This window comes from Camelus bactrianus, chromosome 7, assembly GCF_048773025.1.
Source record: "Camelus bactrianus isolate YW-2024 breed Bactrian camel chromosome 7, ASM4877302v1, whole genome shotgun sequence".
NCBI lineage: Eukaryota > Metazoa > Chordata > Mammalia > Artiodactyla > Camelidae > Camelus > Camelus bactrianus.
Genome location: NC_133545.1, coordinates 67,597,529 through 67,620,515, shown reverse-complemented (window position 1 = coordinate 67,620,515; position 22,987 = coordinate 67,597,529). Strand labels below are relative to the sequence as shown.

At 34.2% G+C, this 22,987-nt stretch overlaps 1 long non-coding RNA gene across 2 annotated transcripts in view; it reads left to right on the top strand.

Moving 5' to 3' along the window:
* Nucleotides 1-210: 210 nt before the first annotated feature.
* Nucleotides 211-22,987, top strand: part of LOC123614502 (uncharacterized) — a 455,655-nt gene continuing 432,878 nt past the window's right edge. For both annotated transcript variants that reach the window (XR_012508250.1, XR_012508249.1), the window contains exon 1: nt 211-337. This is a non-coding gene — a long non-coding RNA (uncharacterized LOC123614502). The remainder of the gene's footprint in view (nt 338-22,987) is intronic.

Genomic DNA, 22,987 nt, shown 5'->3' with positions numbered 1-22,987 from the left:
CTTTTGATAATATAAATCCAATGCTCCCCCTGTAAGATCACTTTTTGTGGGATTTAGGCGATATCCCAAGCCAGTGGTCAATTAACACTAATATGGAAACTGGCTTCCATCATTTCTGCAATGCAGTCCATGGAGTGTGCAATAATAACCCAGAACAGACTTTTGGTGACCAAGGCAAAGCCAGATGCCAAGCCTGAATTATGATAGTTCTGCAGACAAGACCTCTCATATTACCGCAAACCTTTTATGGATGTTTGCTGGAGTGTTTTTAATTATGACTCACATCATTTCATCTGCTTGAGTTATCTTCTCAGAACATCAAGTGGATATTCATATGGTATGTATATTTATGATGGTTGTGACCATCCTGTTCTTCCCTGGTAGGATAATCTAGGGTTTGGGTTTTACTTAAGGGTTTTTAGCAGGCTTTCTGAATTTTAAGCACTTGAAGCAATATAGTAGACACAGCATTCTGGATTTTGGTTTCTCCTTAAAAGGCAGTCTATTCCTTTGAAATGTGTTACATATGCATATACTTGATGCAGGAAAATCTCTCAAGAGTCAGAATCTAACTTAAAATAAAACTGTATTTGAAAGACTAATGTGGTTACATACAAATTAAACCTGATACTGGAGAGAGAATCTATATAGAGAGAAAAGGGTAAATTACTTGCTGTATTGTAAGGTGAGCACGTGTGTGTGTGTGTGTGTGTGTGTGTATAATAAATTAAATACCTAGTGAATAGTGTTATGCTTACAGTAAGTTGAGATTGTTTACCCTATACCTGTAAGTTATAATCATATTTCCAATCAGCTTTGAGGTTTTTGTTTTTAAAAAAGACAGTGTTTTATTAATGAAGTGTCTGCTTAAAGGGTCCAACTTTATTTTATATATATAAAGTATTTCATAATAAGCATAAGTTCCTCTGGCAATCAAACATATTTATGCTTAGTAATAGCAGTATAATTGCTCATACTTAAAGGCTGAGTCTGAATCAGTTTCTAAATAGTATTTTTTTTGTGATTAGCTACTGTTTTGTACAGATCCAGCTTACCATTTTTTGTGTTTCCTTTTTCACTAGAATACTTCTGTCTTTTGCTCACTTGATCTTTTTATCTTTGTCTTATAGCCTTACAGTGATTTACCCCCCCACCTTTGCTCCATCTTACCATGTTTTATTTTCACACACTGTTGAACTGATGCTGTGTTTAAGGTCTGAGACCAGCATCTGAAAAAGTAGGCCCTTCCATCTCTATTTGAAATCTCAGTGTGCCAACCTAGGGACTAATGGAACTATAGGAGAATTGCTGTCCAAACTCTCAAAAGCATAAGTCATCAGAAAAAAAATTGCAGAGGACTCTATCCAGATGGATCTGTGTCAAAATATTTAGCTGGAATGTGGGGAGAAAGTGATTCATTTTCCTTAATTTTTGGTTATTTTCAAAATGATTGAATGATTGGCCAAACTATATATTGCATCAGACTTAAGTATCTGAGATACACATATGTCTATCAGCATTTATCACATCCTCTCATATTGTGAAGATCAAATCACATAAATGGAAGGCAGTGCTATTCTGAAATAATTGGAGCTATGAAATAAAGCTGTGGTATCCTACGTAGTTACACATCTGTGTATAGGAAACTACTGGATTTGATACAATTATCAGTGTTGAAATAAAACAGATGATAACTTGTATTACAATTCCTATCAAAAGTTTGGAAAATAAGAGTTTTAATATCAGGAATCATTTTAGATAGGTGGTCATGGGGAATCCTCCTTTCTTGAAGCATCAGTTTGATGTTATGTCAAATGCACAAACTGGAGCAATGTTTCTAAAGCTGAAGATTTCACTGTAACACCAAAGGTTATTGAGTCATAAGGTTGTTACCGTAAAACGAGGCATTAATTACAAACAAAACCCAGTAATTGGCATACTTCTCATGCCCTTTACTCCTGTATTTACTGCCTAAAAAATGTGTTGCTGATGTAGGTGAGCTGCCTTTGTGTTATTTCAGGATTTCTGAAAGTATTACTGAGACTCTGACTTATATTGGATATATCTTTTGTGAGGAACTGTATTTGAAATCATGTAAAGCTATTTGTAAATAGAATTGTTCATATATTTATTTATGTAAATAAGATTTTGTGGCAAAACTCCTAATCACCATTATACGGAGGGCAATACATTGTCAGTATCTTCAAGCATATCTTCATAATAACGAGGAATCACACTGAGAGAAATGTTTTCTATCCCAAACATTGCAAATATTGTTACTGATAATTATCTCTATTGATATAAACTCAACCTATCTGAATAATCAGAAGCAGTTAAACTATTTTCAATGGAACAAATATTTATTTTTATTTAACTACCAACAAATCTCTGAGTTTACAATTTACAAGAGTTGACTTTTACAAAAGATATTTTCCTCAAGGTTGTGTGCAAATTTAAGGTTATTTTGACTTTGACCAAATGACCATGTGAAGTATTTTGTGTTTCTCAAAGTACATAACAAAACTTAAACATAGAAAACACACAAAAATAGAGTAAGATGTTCTTATGCCAACTTCTCATTCACTTCGATGTATGACAAATTCTTCCTCCGTGCCAGATGTGCTGGGAATGATCGCTCCTTGTCCCAAGGGGCTTTTAAATATTTTCATGTGGTTCTCAAGCACTGATAAAGCAATTGCTTGAAGTGTGTTGGTATACATATGCTTATTCAGAACTTGGAAAGATGTATTAAGACAACAGAAAGCCTCTATGTCTGAGTTTTGAATTTCAGTATGATGTCAGTCTCTGGATGCTGAATTTATTTGTTAATCATAGAAGTATGTGTTAATGTTTTGCAGTTAATCTGTGTTCTTAGCCATATTGCCAGTATGGAGAGGAAAAACTTCAACTCTTTTTAGTGAGAATAGCTACTTTTTGATGTGGTTGAATCCACTTTCTTTTCCCCAATAAACATAAACAGGAGACCATGATACTATACATGACATTATTAAACAATATTGATACCTCAAATTAGGTATTTCTGACATTAATGAATAAACTATCCTCAGGAAAGTTAGTGTGTGTGGTGAGTTTTCCACAAAGATGCATTTCGTAGGCATGTTTGTGTTGACTCGAGCTGTGAAAGCCTGGATATTGTACTCCTTCATGTCAGCCTAAGGAATACAGATAAGGGACAAGAGGGGTACATGCTGTTACCAATCTCATTTTTAACATTGATCATAAAGTCCTTTTTTCCTGGAGAGAAGGTTGAAGAAAACAAAAGGTAAGTAGAAACAATGACATGTAATCCATGCCACTGAAGTTGTTGATGCAATGGAGGGGTTGAGAACGCCAAAGACTGCGGAAATAGGAGTTGGGAGGATCTGATGTTGCTGATAGGAAGGAAGTGGTAGAGGAGCCCTTCTGTTACTTCAGTCTAAGACATGAGCCTTGAAGTGTGTACTGTTCTCTGTATTGTGTTATCTTTGATTCTCAAGGCAACATAGCTACGGTGGTTAATTTACAGACTCTAAGGCCAGAGTTAACTAACTTTTTGACTGCGGGCATAGGACTCAATCTTCTCTGCGTTGGTTTTACCAGTTGTAAAAGTGGGGGTTTTGTTTTTTTTTTTTTTAACTACCTGTTTGTACCTAATGTATAAAGCGGTTTGGGGAACTAAATTAGATAAAATGTGCAAAACGCTTAGTGTCAGGAAGTGAGGAATCACTGTGTCATTGATCCTTACTGTAATTCACATCTTTAGGAGTTTGTTTGTATTCTCTATTTTCTAATGGACATCTTGCACCTGTTTACCTATTAAAAAAAAGAAGGAGGGGGGGGAGGGGGAGGAGGAGGAGGGGAAAACATAATACCAGGGGGAAATCTTCTGACTAACATGAAGTATTTTGGAATCTATGCTATCATCATGTGTCACAGGAGATTAGTATGTTGGCAGTCTTTTTATAAACATCACAAACTTGAAAATGCCTATAGTTTTCTCTGAATTTGCTGTACAAATTTCAGTTTTGATTCATCAGCAAAATACTACTTTAGTCCTATTGCTACTAATTGTCATAACAAAATCATTATAAAATCAGTGGTGCTCAGCTATTTTGGAATAAAATTCTGATAAAAGTCATGGTTTCTTTAGCCAAAAAACCCCCTGAAAATATGTAATAAACAGGCCTAATATTTGTTTTTAATTTTAGAAGTTTTTTGAACTCACCGAATTAGATACTTGTACCTCTGAGTAAAGATTCTCTCAGGAGATATTTGGATACATAATTACAGTTACTTGCTTCAGCCAAGTTCAAGTTTAATTCCTTGACAGGAATCATAGGTGATTACAATTCTGTTATTAAAAAATGCTCAAGCAATATAGGATGTTATTTTTAAGATGTTAAATTGTAAGGTCACTGATGATGGAGTTATTCTCTGGGTATATAATACCAGTTGTTTTAATAGTAAACATACAGATTGGAAAAAAGTGAAGCTACTGAGAATGTATCCATATTCTCTGCGAGAAAAAGCCTTCACACACTGATGCACTGGGCCGATGAGCCAGGACTCGGGTATCCTTAGATCTGCTATTGATTACATTCCCTGACACACTCTGGCTCCAGAGTGCTTCCCTAGAGACCACCATGTTTCCCCATGACTTGGCACACCTGTGAGAGGATAAAAGACTGGAGTAGAAAGCTGGGACAAGGAGGTGTTATTCTATTCTCTTCTGCTCTCATAATGTAGCCAGTAAGTTTAGATTGTTTTCACAGAATTGCAGGACTAACTGGATCCACAAGGAAAAAAAAAAATCTACTGAGCTCCTTCTTAGGAAAAAAAGAAAATCAGCAGTATCTGGGTAAATTAAGGGTGAGGAAACCACCAATTTTTCTGCTAAAATACACTTAACACCAGTGCTTTGTAATCTCCAGTTCCTTCTCAAGTCAAAATCGCCTTTCCTCAAATCAGAGACAATAAATGTGCCAATAGTTTGATTTCATACAGCAATTATGCCTCTTCCCTAGTACTACATATGAATTTTGGCCATGTACACAGTGTTCATATACAATCCTGCACATCATCTACTGAAGACTTTGCAGAAATATTGAAATGCCAGGTCTCATTTCCAATGAGCCAGAAGGGTTTTCTCATAAGTGAAGTCTTCAAACAGGCAGCAGAACACTTGGCACATGATTTTTTTATTCTAACAGGCTGAATCCAGAGCTAAAATAAAAACAGTCCTGAAATGGGATGCTGATTGAGGAGCAGGGTGGAGTGAGGTTATCAGATAACTTTCTATTCAATGGAATTCTATTTTCCTAACATGTAATATTCAATTTACCTCTTTCTTATATATAATTTAATAATCTTACTAGGGGACATTAAGAGAATAATCATTTCTAAGAGTTTAAAAATAATTTTATTAAATATATAACACTGATTTTATCCAAACTGCCAATTGTATTATTTTTGTCATAAACAGAGATACAAATACATGGATAGACTTCACCTCTTTTCTTCATAGCATTATTTGTCACGTCAAGACTGAATTTCAAATGAACCCTAAGTGTGTCTTCACTAAGCTTGGCTATTGTATTATGCTGATAGATTAGTCCCTTCCTTTGATGGCATTAACTTAGTTAAAGGGGATGCTGGCAGGCAGTCTGCCTTCATATCCTGAGAAGGATTTCTTTAAAAAGCCTAAAACCGGTTGAGACCACCTTTCTGCTTGCACTGTGATTTTAGTTACTGTGATTTCACTAATGGTTTTCTGACTTCTTAAAAAGAAAGAAAATCATCTCTTTAACTTTGTTTACCTGAAAGTTGTGTTTTCAGTATGTCAAAGAGAGAAAAAGAGAGGAATAGATCTAATTGAAGAGTTAGATTTTGGAGGGAGACTCCCACCCTTTTGGCTCTTAACTCCATCCCCTTTCAAGGTCTGGAGAGGCTAAAAACAACTAACAGAGAAAATCCTCTTCTTTTCTTACTGTAACCTAAATCGATGGATGCAGAGGATTTTTTTCCCCACTGACTCGTCTAGAAAGTTAAAGCCTTCTTTAACTCTTCTGACAGAATAGCTCATAAGCTGCCCTTTACTTTACCTCACATAAATGCCGTCTCCTGGTGTTTTACCTGTAACACCTTCCTAAAAGATGCCTCGGCAGCCTGACTCTGAAACCCACACTGACACTCCCACTGAAATACAGCTTACACACCAAGCCAACACATTTGATGCTTCACATATAAGAGAAACCTGACTATGTGTAGGCAGGAAGGAAAGCAAACAAATTCTGTTTTCACTCATTTGCACATTACATTACCCTAAGTCTTATTTTTTCCAAATAATATGCAGATGGAAAATTAGGCAACGTGCTGCAGTAAATCACTGTTAGTGCTGTTGTGGTGGCAGGAGAAAACAGTTAAAGGTTTCATTTTCCTTCCAAGAAAATCATACTTTTCAAATCCATCTGAATCACAGCCAAAGGATTACTTCTTATCTGGCTGCAAGAAATGCTCCTTGCACCAGTCTTGATGTAAAAAGAAACCAGCTCATTGTTCTAGAAAGTACCATTCGCTCTGAGGTCAGCTACAGTTGCCCAGCTTTGAAATAGGCATGGCAGCTCTTGTTTTTATAGGGTGTAGGTGAACCACAGGCAAGGATGTGGTTCCTGCTTTTAGACTTCCTGTGTTAGCAGTTTCTAAATGATTCTGAGCTTTAAGGTTTGAGTTTTTATGGCCCTTCTGGTAGCACACTTATTTATTGGATTCTAGAAGAAAAAAAAAAAAAAGGCACTCTGTTCTCTAGGATAAGACTCTTGTAGGTAACAACAGAGGCAGTGTTATAATTTACAACACCTCTGTCTCCCCAGAGACGTCCTCGTGAGAGCCTAGTAAGTCATTCACATTACAATGATAAACGAGGAAAGGAGTACTGACATAAGTTGAATCACCTGAATCTTCACTCACATCCCTGCCACATAGTTTCAGGCGATTGAACTCTTCCCAGCACACCTAAGTTCATGAAACTCACAAGGACCTCTCTCTGCCAGCCTCCCACGCTCAAAAAGCTGTAAAAATCATGCTGAAATACTATATGCCTATGTGTGTATATGCACATAACAGCATTCATCCTAGCTCCAAATCACTCCCCTTCACTAAACGTACATTTTCCAGTGTTATGAAGGTGAGGAGTCTTAGAATTTCCAAAGGAGCCTTCCAAGGTCTGAATCAGATAAGACAAACACTTCCTGGAAAAAGGAAACAGACAAGAAAGATAAATGAGCCTACAATACAGTGTCGTCAGTTCAGAGTTAAGAACAGCTATAAAAATGGTGCTATTTCCAGGAAAGAAGCCTATTAATAAATGGCTTAATTGCCATTTTACATGACAAAGTTGTGTAAAGTTAAGGTAATTATCCCTGACAGAGTGACATAATGAAATTGTGTGCCATGCCACACCTCCAACTAGATGATTACTTCTTGAGGGACACAGCTATTTTGACTGGCCCCACCTCTGGCGCTAACGGGACATAGTAGGGATGTAGGAAACTTAAATTCTTCTTTCCTTTCAGTATAAAAGGGGCTTAAGCTACACATTTGACTTGGCAGACAAGATTAATGGTGTTGATTTTAGATTTATTTTGGAGGAAATAATAAGAATTGGTGCATTCACCAGTTAATAAGAGAGTTTTTCCAGAATATTTAAAGCTAGGAAAAGATTTTTACAGCCACTGGAAAGATCTTAAGAGTTTTAAAAACTCATTTCCATTATAACCATAGCAATAATTGCTTCTTGTTATTTTTTTGAAACAGGGATCAAACATAACTGGTTTATTTTCAAGCTTCATTTAAAGATATTGTGCAGTTTGGCAACTTCTATATGTCTCTTTAGTCAATCAGAGTCTCCTCTTAATGGAGATACATAGGTGTGCTTGCTTGCTAGCTTGCTTTCTCGTAACTTACCTGTAACATATACACATAAATGCACAGATCAAGAAACAGAATATCACCAGTATTCAGAACTGCTTGTCATACCTCCTTCTGGTTACTTATTCCAGCCCAATATCAGCTAGCTTTCCAGTATTAATAGATTAACTTTTTCAGTTTGGAATTTTATATAAATGTGATTTTAAGATCTATACTTTTTTGTAGTTGGCTTCTATTGTGCTACATTTTGTGGATGAAATTCCTATCTGTTGTTGCATTTAACACTAGTTAATTTAATTTTATTGTTGGATATTATTCCATTGAGTGAATATTCCACAGTTCTTTTATCCAGTTCTACTGCTGATGGATTTTGGGTTATTTTCAGTCCAGGTTAGTACAAAAACTGCTGCTATGGATTTTTTCATGCATGGCTTTTGATAATCAACTGTATATATTTCTCTCAAGTCTCCATTTAAAGGGAAATCTGGGTAATAGTAAGATTTATTTATTTATTTTCTGAGGCGGTACCAGGGATTGAACCCAGGACCTTGTGCTTGCTAAGCACACGCTTCATCACTTGAGCTATATCCTCCCCCTAAATCATTGTTTTAAGCCTGCGTGTTTTGGCCCTTTTATTTATTATTACTACTATTATTTTGGTGGGGGGAGGTAATTAGGTTTATTTATTTATTTTTAATGAAGGTACTGGGGATTGAACCCAGGACCTCAAGTATGCTAGGCAGACACTCTTACCACTGAGCTATCCCCTCCCCACGAAATCTGGGTAATAGGGATTATGTATATTTAGCCTTAGTAGACATTGTTAGAGTCTTGGAACATGGATGTAAAACTTACACTATTAATGTAGGAGAGTTTTAATTTCTCTATATCCTTGCTAACACATGGTATCTAGGCTCTTTTAGTCTTTCTGAGCTGGGCGGTATAATTATGCTTCTTTTGTTTTGTTTTGTTTTTGTTTGTTTTTTTTCGAAGAAGGAGACCACTTTTCTTGCTTGTGTGAACAGATGCCCAGAGTGGGTAGGGCAGGAGGGGCTGGGGGTCTGTCTTCGGCAATAGAGGTACCCTCAGCAGACGTGGGTCATGTCACCAAGGAAAGGCATCTTCCCGCAGCAGATGCAGAGCTGGTCCATCCAGCAAGGCACTTGATGCTACAGGCGTGTGTGCAGCTGGTAGAAGGTGAAGTTCACTCAGTGGTTGAGCAGTTAACCTAGGGAGGCCATGCTGAGGTCGGAGAAGTACACAAGGAGCCCTGAGAAAAAGGTGGATTTGGGGAAGGTGTGGAAGATGATACCCAACTGAGCATTGAATAGGACCTTGGTGATGCGCTTCAGTTGCTCTTCCTTCTCCCAGACACACAGCACCAGCCTGGACTTCACATCCTGGAAATTCTGCCTACACTCTCACAGTCCCATGAACACAGCTTTGGAGTCTGTGAGCATAGGTCCTGGTCCATGTTGTGTTGATGGTTCACAGCTCGTGCTCCAGCTGGGGCATCATGGCATCACTGTGCCAGCTATCTTGTGTAATGAACATAGGGGAGCATTTATCTTTTCAAATTAGTTTTTTTGTGTTCTTCAGATTAACAAACATAAGTGGAATAGCTAGGTCATATGGTGGTTTTAGTCTTACATTTTTGAAGAATCTTCATACTGTTTTCCACAGTGGCTGCATCTATTTACTTTCTTACCAATGGTGCACATTCTCTACGTCCTCATGTGTTATCTCTTGTCCTTTTGGTGGTACCCATTCTAACAGATGTGATGTGATACTTCATTGTAGTTTTGACTTGCATTTCTTTAATTAGTGATATTGAGCACCTTTTATGTATCTGTTGGTCATTTGTATGTTTTCTTTGGAAAAACATCTATTCAGATCCTCTGCTCATTTTAAAATCAGATTGATTTTTGATTTTGAATTGTATTCTTTATTTTTGATATTAATACTTCAATAGATAGATGACTTGCAAATAGCTTTTTCCATTTAGTAGGTTGTGTTTTCATTTGGTTTGCTTCCCTTGCCTTTGGTGTCAGATCCGCAGAAACATTGCTAAGACCAATGTCAATGAGGTTACCAACTGTATTTTCTTCTAGAAATTTTACTGTTTCCAGTCTTACATTCAAGTCTATAATCTATTTTCAGTCAATTTTTGTGCATGCTGTAAGATAATTGTCAAATTTCATTCTTTTGCATGTGGCTTTTTTTCTCAGCTCCATTTATTGAAGAGACTATATCCCCACTGTATATTCTTGACTCCTCATTGTAGATTTATTATCCATATATGTATGGATTTATTTCTGTTCTCTCAATTCTGATCCATTGATTTACATGTCTGTTATTATGCTAGTATCACACTGTTTTAATTATGCAGCTTCATAGTATAGTTTAAAAGCCCAGAGCATGATAGTTCCAGCTTCCTCAAGATTACGTTGGCTATTTTTTTGTGTGTGGTTCCATGCAAATTTGAGAATTATTGCTTGAGTTCTGTGAAATACACAGTTGGCACTTTGATAGAGATTGCAATGAATCTGTAGATTGTCTTGGGTGGTATGGACGTTGTGATAATAATAATCCTTCCATCCCATGAGCATGACATTTCTTTCCATTTATTTATGTCATCTTCAGTTTCTTTCACAATGCCTTATAGTTTCATTGCACAGTTCTTTCACCTCCTTGGTTAAATTTATTCCCAGGTATTTTGTTCTTTTTGATGAAATTATAAATGGAATTCTTTTCTCAGTATCTCTTTCTGATAGTTCCTCATTAATGTGTAGGAATGCCACAGATTTCTGTATATTGATTTTTATGTCATGTGACTTTACCCAATTCATCTATTAGTTCTAAAAATTTTTGGTTGAATCTTTAGGGTTTTCTGTATATGATATCATGTCATGTAAAAAAGTGACAGTTTTACTTCTTCATTTCTCATATGGATGCCTTTCATTTTTCTTGCCTAACTGCTGTGACTAAGATTTGCAATACTATGTTGAACAAAAGCAGAGGGAGTGAGCATCCTTAGGGGAATGCTTTCAGCCTTTTGCTGTTGTGTTCCATGGTAGCTGTGGGTTTGTCATATATGACCTTTATTATGATGAATTATGTTCCTTCTACACCAACTTTGTAGGGATATTTATCAAAAATGGATGTTGAACGTTATTTGATATTCTTCTACACTTATTGAGATGGTCATATAATTTTTTTACCCTTCATTTTAAAGTGGTATATCACATTAACTTGTGGTTGGTGAACCATTGTTGCATCACTGGAATGAATTTCACTTGATCATGGTATATGATCCTTTTAATGTATTGAACTCACTTTGCTAATTTTTTTTGTTGAGGATTTTTGCATCTATGTTCATCAGAGATATTGGCCTGTAATTTTTTGGTAATATCCTTGTCTGGTTTTTGTATCAGGGTTATACTGATCTTGTAAAGTGAGTTTGGTAGTCTTTCCTCCTATTCTATTTTTTGGAAGAGTTTGAGAAGGGTTGATACTCATTCTCTTGTAATGTTTGGTAGAATTCCCCTGTGAAGTCATGTGTTCCTGGACTCTTGTTTGTTGGGAGAAAAAATAGTTATTTTAGATTTTGGTTTTTGTTTTGTTATTTTTTTTCCTGCAGTAAATTTTCTCAAAGCACTGAGACACAAATCACTGGAGATCAGCTGAACCTTATGCTTTTAGCAAAGGGCACTATCTTTTTTAAAGCTTCCATTATCAATAGTGTTTCTCTTGTTCCCATGAATTATCATATATCCTTGTAAGCTTTGTAGAGTGTCCATAAATAAGCTCCTGGAAGAGGCCTATAAACATGTCTAGACATACGGAATCTTAGTGACAAAATAGCTTATAATAAAAGAGGGAGTCACACATTCTCATGTCCCCACCTTAAGTACACAGATACAAGTGTAATATATTCATACATAAAACGTTGTTGACTTTCTATAGAATAGAAGAGAAAGACTATTTGGGGCTCTATGAAAGTACATCCCCAAATTTCTGCCAGGTTTTGTAACACCACAGATTATCAGTATTCTCATAGTAAAATCTGCTCTGATTGTCTCTCACAAAGTTCTTTCAAAGTTCAAAAGCAAGAACAAACTTAAACTTCACTGGTTACCATGGGGGGAAACATAAAATACAGAAAACTCAGCAGTAAAATTATGTCTCTACAATTCACACTGACAGCATGAACCAAGTTATGCAAATGGAATGACTTTACACCTCTGCTTAACACATATTACATCATGACAAAAGGTTGGAGCCTGAGCATTAAGTCTTTAACCAAGAAAGTAAGGGTCAACAACAAAAATGTGTGGCGTGTCAGTTTTTTCATTGATTGAGTGACATGAATTCATTGATGCATTCAATAAGATAGTTTTTGAGCACAGGCTTTATTTTAAACACTTGGTAATTAACCTCTCTGATCTGCAAATTCTTCTTCAATACAGTGAGAGAAAGAGAATCGGTTTGGTCCAGAAATGTGCTATCTACTAAGTTGTAAATTTTTTGATGAGCAGTAGGCAACTGGGAGAACATACACTTAAACCAAGCTAACTCCATAGGGAACACATATTTAGGAGTCACTAAAAATAAGCATGTGTTGTTAATGGCATTCCAAAGATAATATTTTTTACTGAGAACCATATTTTAGAAATTTACATGATTCCTTACAAAATATGGAAATTGATGCATCCCACACATCTCCAATTCCTGAATTTTTTTCATATATAATTGGAGACAATAATAGAACATCTGACTGCCTAAATTTCCTGAGGGATTATAAAAAAGATTCCTTGTTTTCCATAGATACTCAATCTGTAAACCACTTACCACACCACCAGGGTGAAGTGCACGGACTGTTCAATTTGGCAGCTATCTTATTATATCTTCTTTGATATTTTTAAGCAGTTTGTCAAGATTAGGTATAAATTATGACAAACATATGTATCTTTCCCTTCAGGTTGTATCATCATTTTGGTTAAATTCTACTAGTTATGTCTCCCCTCAGAAGTGGTTATCTTTGAAAATAACCACTTTTAATATAATTGTGCTTTGGCTTCACAAAATATGTCTTTCAAACTTATCATGTAAATAACTGAATAAATCCTATTCTGAGACACCACAGGGTTATTATGCACCACATAGGCTTTTTCAAAGGATTGTTGAGACCATTCTTGCCACGATTGTCCACACAGGAAATATACAGACCTTATATGAGTGCTTTCCATCATTTTTCCACCCTGGGTGTTTCTAGCCATGAAAAACTCCCCAAAGTGACTAGGCAGGGCTCTCTGCTGAGACAGAGCTACACACTGAGGAGAAACTCCTGAGTGCAATCAAAATTAAGCAAGATATGGACAGAAAAAAAGAAAATGACCAGGCAAAGTGGGGTGGGGTTGGGTTAGGAGACCCAGAAAATTTCACAAAACATGATAGTGGGGTTTTTCTTTTTTAACACTTTTAGAAAATGACATGAAAATAACTGTTAGGTAAGAAAAGTCTCCAAACCATGTCTCCTTTTAAAACTTGAGAGAAACTATTTTCTGTAAAAATAAGCAACAGATCATTGTCAAAGGCAAAGCTCATGTATGTTTATTATAAGATGAAAAGGTAATAGGGTGCAGAATAACATCCTTCCAGAAAATGAAAATTTTTTTCTTATTTTTTATTGAAATGTAGTCGACTTACAATGTTAGTTTCAGGGGTACAGCAAAGCGATTCAGTTATACATACACATATATATGTATTCAGATTCTTTTCATTAGAGGTCATTGTAAGAAATTGAATATAGTTCCCTGCGCTATACAGTGGGTCCTTGTTGTTTATCTATGTTGTATATAGTAATATGTATCTGTTAATGCCAAACTCCTAATGTATCCCTCTCGCCTTTTCCCTGCTGGTAACCACAGTTTGTTTTCTATGTCCATGAGTCTATTTCTGGTTTGTAAATAAAATGTGTATTTTTTTTTTAGATTCTATATATAAGCGACATCATAAGATATCTATCTTTGTCTGACTGACTTCACTTAATCTGATAATTTCTAAGTCTATCCGTGCTGCTACAAATGGCATTATTCCATTCTTTTTTATGGCTGAGTAATGTGCCATTATGTGTGTGTGTACCACATTTTGTTTATACAGTCATCTGTCTACAGACATTTAGGTTGTTTCCATGTTTTGGCTATTGTAAATAGTGCTTCTATGAACATTGGGGTGCATGTGTTTTTTCAAATTACTGTTTTTCCTGATATTTGCCCAGGAATGGGATTGCTGGATCATATGTAAGTCCATTTTTAGTCAGAAAATGAAAATTTTAAGATGAGTTATAAACCATTTGAAAATGACATAAGACGTAAAACAGCAACATAAATGAGAATTAGAGTAAGTCAAAAATTAACAAGTCATAAATGAGAATTAGAGTAGTGTGGTGGTTGAACTCAAGAAATAACTGAAAATAAAAGAAAAATCCCTGAATAAAGTAAAAAAAATAAGTAGATTAATAAAGTAGACAAAGCCTTTTGAAATTTAGAAGATTAAGAGGACAATTTTAAAAATTAAAAGAAAGATGAAAAGGTTCAATAAAAAGTGATAGTTACTGAAGGTAGCAAAGATAAAAAAATATACACAATAGGATTTTCTGAAGAAATACAAAGCATGGAAGAACAAATAAAAAAGAAAAGAAAAATTAAAACCTGAGAAAATTTTTCTGTCATTAAAAAAAATGGAAATTTGTATTGATGTGTACTGGGTACCTATGAGTTTTGATCCAGAATGATCAAACCCCTGAAATATTCTATTAAAATTTTTGGACTTAATAAGCTTTTTAAAAACAAACTTATTTGGGCATCAAGAGAAAAACTTCCATGAAATAGAAAATTAGATGATCATTAGACTTTAAAAAGCAATGCTTTGTCAGAAAAAACAGTAGACATACATAATATACTCAAGAAAATAAACTAAATGTGAGTCCACATAAAACCCAGCAGAAGTGACTTTCAATATAAAGACATAAAGGTTTTAAAACATGGAGGAACTCAGGAAAGTTTGTTCCCTTGAGCCTTCTAGAGAAATCTACGAGAGAATGATTTTCAGACAACCAAAATGATGAACATTAAACATAATTACTTACAGAATTAAAATTGAAGAAGGGTTAAACATGAAATAGAACAAGTATGTAATGACCATATGCTCAGACATTGTGTGTATTAAACAAGTATTAAAATTGGGGGAAATTGGGAAAGCATGTGTAAAAAGTTAAACTGCTCTCAGTAACTATATATGTAACAGAAGTGCTAATATCATTTTATCACATGTGTATCAAGTGTGTATAAAAAGTTAAATAATGCTTGTGGACTCTACAAATTTATTATGTTATACGCCCTAGAGAGCTTAGATTCTAAGTAATAAAGAAAGGAGTTATGAATGTAATATAAAAGAAGATGTGTAAAAAGTCTTATGGTCTTAAATTTGAAAGAAGTATCAATAAGACCACATGAAGCATCATCTCTCTTGAAAGTGTCTGTCTGTCTGTCTATCTGTCTCTATTTATCATCTGTCTAATCTATCATCAATGTATCTTCGTGTCTCAGTCCACTGAGGAGGCCTAAAAAGAATGGCCAACCTAGTAACAATAAGATCCCGTATTACTCAGATTGGGATCTTGATTACTTGTTCCACTAAGTAAAAGGAGTGTCTTAGAGAAATGGCCAGTTCCAATTCTGGAGCAAGAAATGTCCAAGGAAAGCTTGGAACGTAGTGTCACACAGGATAGTGACAAAGATATCAAAGACTTATAGGTCACATGAGAAGAAATGAGCTAATTTGAAGAGAATGCCCTTGCTAATGATGGGGCAGTTTGAGCTTTGATAATGATAAATGCAACTGATGGAAACCAGCCATAATGTGTTGAGATACATATATGTTGTGATATTTCTTAAATCAATTAAATTCAATTATTTTTCCCATATTCTTGAAATTTCTAAATTCTTTCTCAGTTCATCATTCTGAATAAAAACTATCATGGAATTTGGATCCTAACTTTTTGTTAGCTGAAATTTTTAACGCTGAAGGAAAGATAATTTTGTATTTTATTAAGCTTGGGAATAGAATCAAGAAATCCTGTGGGAAGAGATACTCGGATGACTACACAATTGCTGCAGGAATCCTTCAAATTTAATACATATTGGGTGATTCATGAGGTTCGTTTTAAATGTCATCTTTATGGAGATGTCTCATATTCTGCAGGAAGAGTAGATCTTTCCTCTTGTAGCCTTATAAACACTACCTATATTTCTCATAGGATGACTTCATTCTATAGTTATTTATGCACATATTACATATATATATGTAATATATATATATTCCTAGGAAACAAGTTATTTCACAAAAAGACCCATGTCTCCTCTAGGTTTATATCCTTTGTCCAGGGTCTGGTAAATACCAAAAAAAGAGAAAATCATTATTCATCTTACTTTTTAAAAAAATCTGGCTATCAGTTCTATCAATAATAATTTAAATACTACAAGATTTAATCAGCTTAATTTCATATGTTCCTAAGGAGTGCATTTTTTTTAATTGAAGTTTAGTTGATTTACAATGTTGCATTGGCTTCTGGTGTACAGCATAGTGATTCAGTTATACATATATATTCTTTTTCATTATGGGTTATTATAAGATATTGAATATAGCTCCTTGTGCTATACAGTGGGACCTTGTTGTTTAACTATTTTTTATATAGTAGTTTGTTGTTTATCTATTTTATACACAGTAGTTTGCATCTGCTAATCCCAAACTCCTAATCAATCCCTCGCCCCTTCCCTTTCTCCTTTTGTAACCTTAAGTTTGTTTTCCACATCTATTTCTGTTTGTCTGTTTCTGATAAGAAGTACATTTGGATAGCCTGATGTAACTAGTTGTAATATGCCAATTGTTTTGATCTAAAGACTAGAAATGATTTACATCATTGTGTAAAACACCACCAGAAGAATAAAGCGACCACAACAGTTACTTTAGGAAATTAACCCTGAGTAATTTAAACATGTAAGGGTGTGTGAGTCAGTTACACACATAAATCTAGAAAACAGAACACAAAAGAAAGGGGCCCAAAAAGCACATGTTACTGCTAAGCCAGGAGTTTTTATAATGTTTAAAGATACCTTGTGTAAATGAAGAAACAGACCAGCTAAAGAGAGATTTTGGCACCAGGAAGAGACTTGGAATTTGCTCATTTCTGCCGTGTGCCCTAAAGGAGAAAAGCTTTCCTATTCTCCTTGGATCTCTCTCATGACAATTAAGCCATAGCAAAAGGAGAGAGGGTAGTTAGAAAACAGAAGGGACTGGAGGGCTGACCCTGGGTCACTGTAATATTCAGAAGTTAGGGAGAAGCAGAGGAAGCAACCAGAGAGAGATGGAGTGACAGAGGGATGTGGGGAGACCCAAAAGATGTCATGCTGGGAGCAGAGGGCTCCTTCCAGGGCGAGAAGACGAAACGTTTTTTAAATTCTCCAGGAAGGTCAAGGATGTCGACAACCGATAACCAAAGGTTGGTTTTAGTAAGGAAGAGTGTGTTGGTGATCTTGCAGAAAATGAATTTGTGTGAAACTGTAGGGCAGAGGCCAAATTGGAGCTAATCAAAAGAAACTAAGAAAAAACATTGAAGACATGTACCTCTAGCATTTGCTGGAGAAGAATGTGAGGACAAAGGTATTTTTGTTTTTGTTTTAAACAGAGAATGAGGGAGAGAGAATTTCAATAAGAAATGGAAATTTCATTTTTGAAAGTGTGATTTTTATATTTGTTTTAAAATGTGAGCAGTTACTCGGAAGACAATATAGAGAAATCTTGATTTTGAGATTATTAAGTTATTGGCTCAGAGTATGATAATTATAGGTCAATTAATATATAAATTAATTGTCCTAGTAACTGACATCTTACTGCTTTCTTTGAAAAAAATCCTAGGAAAATTTTAATTTTTAATAAGATGAATGGCCATTAATTGAAAAGCCACACTTGTATATTATCTGATTTTTTTAATACTCTAAATACTTAGTTTCTGTGGCTTTGTTTTAAAAAATTCATTGAGACGTACTTTTATTTTCTGAAAATAAAATGATTAAAAATTTCTTAAGGACATTTTTTTCTCTAAGTCATTGACTGTAATCTTTTTCTCTCCAGCTATATTAGATAAAACTGCATAATAAACTGTGCTGACACATATGAGTTCACCCAAAGACATGGACCATTTCCTCTTTGTTATGAATATCATATGCCAAAGAACCATTCTACTCACCACAAAACTGTATATACAGAGCAGATCTGTTTCACTAACAGCCTGAGAAAAGTAGTAATTAATTATAACAGTATTCTTACCATGCCAAAAGTTTATTACTACTACCTACAACTATAAATGAAGTAATTATGTACATATCTAATTTTAGTCATCATTCTTTAAATGCATGACACTATTCAAATGCTTATACTTTCTGGATTATTCACATTTCGTTAAAGTGCTCAAGTCCTGCCAAAACCTTCAACTCTTAGGAAACCACATGGGGGATTAAAAATGGGATGAAACCAGTAAGCTTCCAGTGCTTTTATATACTGAAAACTACATTTTCTGCCAAGGTCTGGACTATTTCATTATCATTGTTGAAGACCTCTGAATTTACCTGAAATGTTCTGTCTATAAATTAGGTGAAGAATTGAATTAACTAGGCTTTCTCATATCATTTTCTAAGAGTACAAAATATTGTTTTAGCAAAAGGTGACATTAATGAAAAGATAAAATGTATTAAACACTGAGCTGCAGTGAAGCCTAACACAGATCTTTGATTACATATTTCAGTCTAAACTTCAAATGCCTATAATCCCAGGGCGTGCCCTGCTACCATTTCTCTGGGTGACACAAGGGTGGAAATACAAGTGTACATCATGGTGATCTTGATGGGTTGACTGCCTATTGCTACCCAATTGATAACATAGAGGCAGAAGAAGAAGGTAGATATGGTGGCAGTCCTAACCAAAGACTCCTTGTCTGGCCTGTACCTGCTTAGAAGCACGTTCAGACCAAGAAAGGTATTCATTAAACAGATTCTTGGAGTAGGAGAGCTCGGTGACTGTCACTGAATTTAGGTTTTAAGAACCTAAGGTCCTGGGACCACTCTGTCTCTTCCAGGCTGTATGCATTTGCAGGGTGAATACAGGAAGCATTAGACTTAAAAAAATAAAAGGTACTTTAGTGACAGGGTTAGGCTGATAGGGCTGATTCAAGGTGTCACAATTATAATTAAAAGGGAAACTTCATCCTATAGTGTAAGATATCCAATAAAGAAAAGACATTGTGTTGATTTTTAAGTTTATAAAATTCCAAACTTGTAGAATGGTTTCAAGCATATCACGAAGAACTCTAGAATATAATTATTATATTCTTTACTTTTTTCTCTTTTATAATACTTTATCTATAGTTATCTATAGTACTTTCATTAACCATTTGAGAGCAATAGAAATCATATTTCTTACCTTTAAACACTTTGGTACCTATTTCTAAGGAAGAAAAGTGTAATCTTTTATAAAGAGGAAAATTACCAAAGTAAGATAAATTAATATTGATATTCTTATCTAATTTACAGTTTATATTCAAGTTTCATTCATTTAAGTAATGTGTATATGGCCTTTTATTCCTCAGTATGAATTGAATCTGTGATCATGCACTGCATTTGGTAGAAGTGTCTCTTTATTCTCCTGTCATCTAGAGCGGTCCATCAATTTTTCTTTGTCTCTTTTAATTCAGAAAGAGCTCAGGGATTACATTTGTAAGATGTCTTTCAGTTCTTCGTGGTCAGGTTCATTTTGTGTATTTCTAATAATACAATAATAGTGATTCTGTGCCATTTTCAGTATATAGCACCTGTACACACATAATATCAATTTGCACCATTAATGAAAATTTTTAATTACATCATTAAAATGTAATCCACTATGTTATTACACAATGAAGTTACTGTTTTTCCCATTGCATCCAAAGTTTGTGGTAAGCTACTTGGATGCTAGTCATGTATTTTCAACTCAAACATGAACCCACTTATTTTATCGCCAATCCCCCATTGGTGATTATTGTCTGAATCAGTTACTGCTATCATAATAGTGGAAGTAATTTTCTTCTCCCTCAGAAACTTATTTTTATTTTTTTAATAAATAAGGTAAATTAATAAACATTTTTACTACAATCAGGAGTAGTTAGAAACATTTTTATTTTATCTTTTATTTATTATGGTTATGAAATATTTTTACCAGAATACTAAGACATGATGCAGGCATAAATGACCTAATGAAAAAATGAGAAGATAATATCATCACTGTTTCTGGTCCATTGTGTGTTGCATAAAAAAAGAAGATAAGAGGATAAACGATTTAAGAATTCTTACTTTTTTTTCATTTTTATTTACTTTTATTTTTTGTATATATATTTTTATTGAAGTATAGTCAGTTTACAACGTATCAATTTCTGGTGTACAGAATAATGCTTCAGTCATACATGAACATACATTTATTTGTTTTCATATTCTTTTTCACCATGTGTTACTACAAGATATTGAATTTAGTTCCCTATGCTATACAGTATGAACTTGTTTTTATAAGAATTCTTATTTTGAATGTAATGGTATGAAAATGTAGCTAGATATAATTGAAATGTAGATAAATCAATGGCTGATTGATTTATACTTACAACAATAATGACTTGTTTTTAATAAAATAAATAAAACAATGTATACCCATAATAATAAAACAAGTCATTTTATTCAGGTAAGAAAATAAATTATTAAGAGTCCTAACTATACATGTATTACTTTAATAAGAATAAAATGCTAAAACTACTACTAAATAAGAAATTATTTGGAAAACAAAGCCATATATGTGTATTTTGGACATCTTTGGACATTGAAAGAATACCTAAAATAATTTTTTAAAGAATAATGTGGCTCTTGCTATAAAACATTATAATAAAAATTAGAATAATGTGGGGCTTGCATTAAAGTAGACAAAGGGAAAACATAGATATCACAAAGTCTCCATTATAAGTAAAATGATTATCTAGAAATGGAAAAATTACAATGAGTGGATTATAGATTAATTATTATATAGCACTGTGAAAATTGGACAGGATTACTTTGGGGGAAAGAAGGATAAATTCTCACATTGTATCTTAGGCGGCTAATTGTGAATGGCTAACAATATATGAGTACTGTTCATGTCCATAATAGTGTTTATTCTACACAGTGCTGACACATACACTGGCCTTCTTTGTTTAGTACATTACCCATTTAGAGAGGCATTAGAAGAAATAATGCTCTTTATTTTAAAAATGAGGAAAGGAAGTTTAAGAGATTTTGTCATAGTTCATGTGTCTAGTTTCTGCAGAGAGAAGTTTGATATCAAATCCTAGAATTCTTAATCGTACACAAGTTAAATCTTGTTGTTGCATTTGTGTACTGTTTGTAGTTGAAGAAAAGCTCTCAATTCTACATAATTTTAGGAAAGAAATTATTGTCTTGACCACTAAACTGTTCTGAAATAGAATAGATATGATTATTTCACAGAGAAGCAATGACTTAGTTAAAAATTATAGTTACCTTATTTATTTATATACATCTATTTGTAATTTTTTAATGAAGAAACTATTAAAATAAGAATAAGTAAGAGTAAAGAAACTTATTAAAATAAGAAGAGGGAAAGAATCCTAATTTATAAAATATAAGTCAATGTTAAATGTTTACGTATACTAATACCATGTGATACATTTAAAATAAAGCTTAGTAAAAAAAATTTATATTTTTTTTGCTTCTAGAAAAGAACAGATTGTGTAATTGTTGATGACAAAAAAATGATACTTGTGGGAGAGACGATAGTTAAGTAAATACATAAAAAATAATTTTTTCAGAGAACTAACTTTAAAAATTTGAAGCAAATAATAGAGAAAGGGGAAGAAAACAACAAAACCAAAGACTAGAGAAAACAAAGTTTTTTTATATTTACATCAGTAATAACTATACTGCACACAGGGACGTATTAATAATGTGTATTAATTTTATTCAGTAGACATTTATGTCTTGTTAGGAATTCTGTTATCAATGTGTCAGATTAAACTTGGGGCATTCAATCAAATCCTATTTGCAATAATAATGTAGTGTCTTTGAGAAACAGATTCTATCATTGTAACTAAAGAAGGGAGCTTAATTGTTAGTTGTGTCTTTTATTGCCATTGGAAACCTATCTCAAGTGAGAGTAAAAGTAGAATGTTTTGGGCTGGCGGGAAAAGTAGAATGCATCATGCAAGCAGCCTTCATAGAGGCCAGATTGATGACTTCTCAGAAATAGATGGCAGACAACTAGTCTGTGTTCTGCATGTTTATTTCCTTTGTCCTTTCACTCCTAATTCTCCAGTGATCTTATTCTCCACTGTACTTCAGCCACCCTCTGCCAAGTTCAAAACTTAGATTTTGGCATGACTAGTAAATATTACTTTCTCTAAAAATACAATTTCACTTGCTCAGTTTGCTCAATCCCAACAGCAGTGCCACTGATAGCAGATTACATTTTGAGACCAATGCTAACACCCAAAACAACTTAAACTGTTCGGTAGACATAAGCAAAACAAAGCAAAACAGAATGAAAGATTTCAACCTAAGTATATTAAAAAAAAAAAAAAACTACAGTACATAAAGATGGATTAAATGCTTTAGTTAAAACAATGACACAAGTTTAGATTAACATACAGAATCAGTTGCATTTCTTTACACTAACAATGAAGTATCAGAAAAAGAGAATAAAGAAACAATCCCTTTTAAAATCACATCCAAAAAACATAGGCAAAACATTGACATAAATCTTAGCAGTGTTCTCCTAGGGCAGTCTACTCAGGCAACAGAAATAAAAGCAAAAATAAACAAATGGGACCTAATCAAACTTACATGCTTTTGCACAGCAAAGGAAACCATAAGCAAAACAAAACGACAACCTATGGAATGGGAGAAATGTTTGCAAA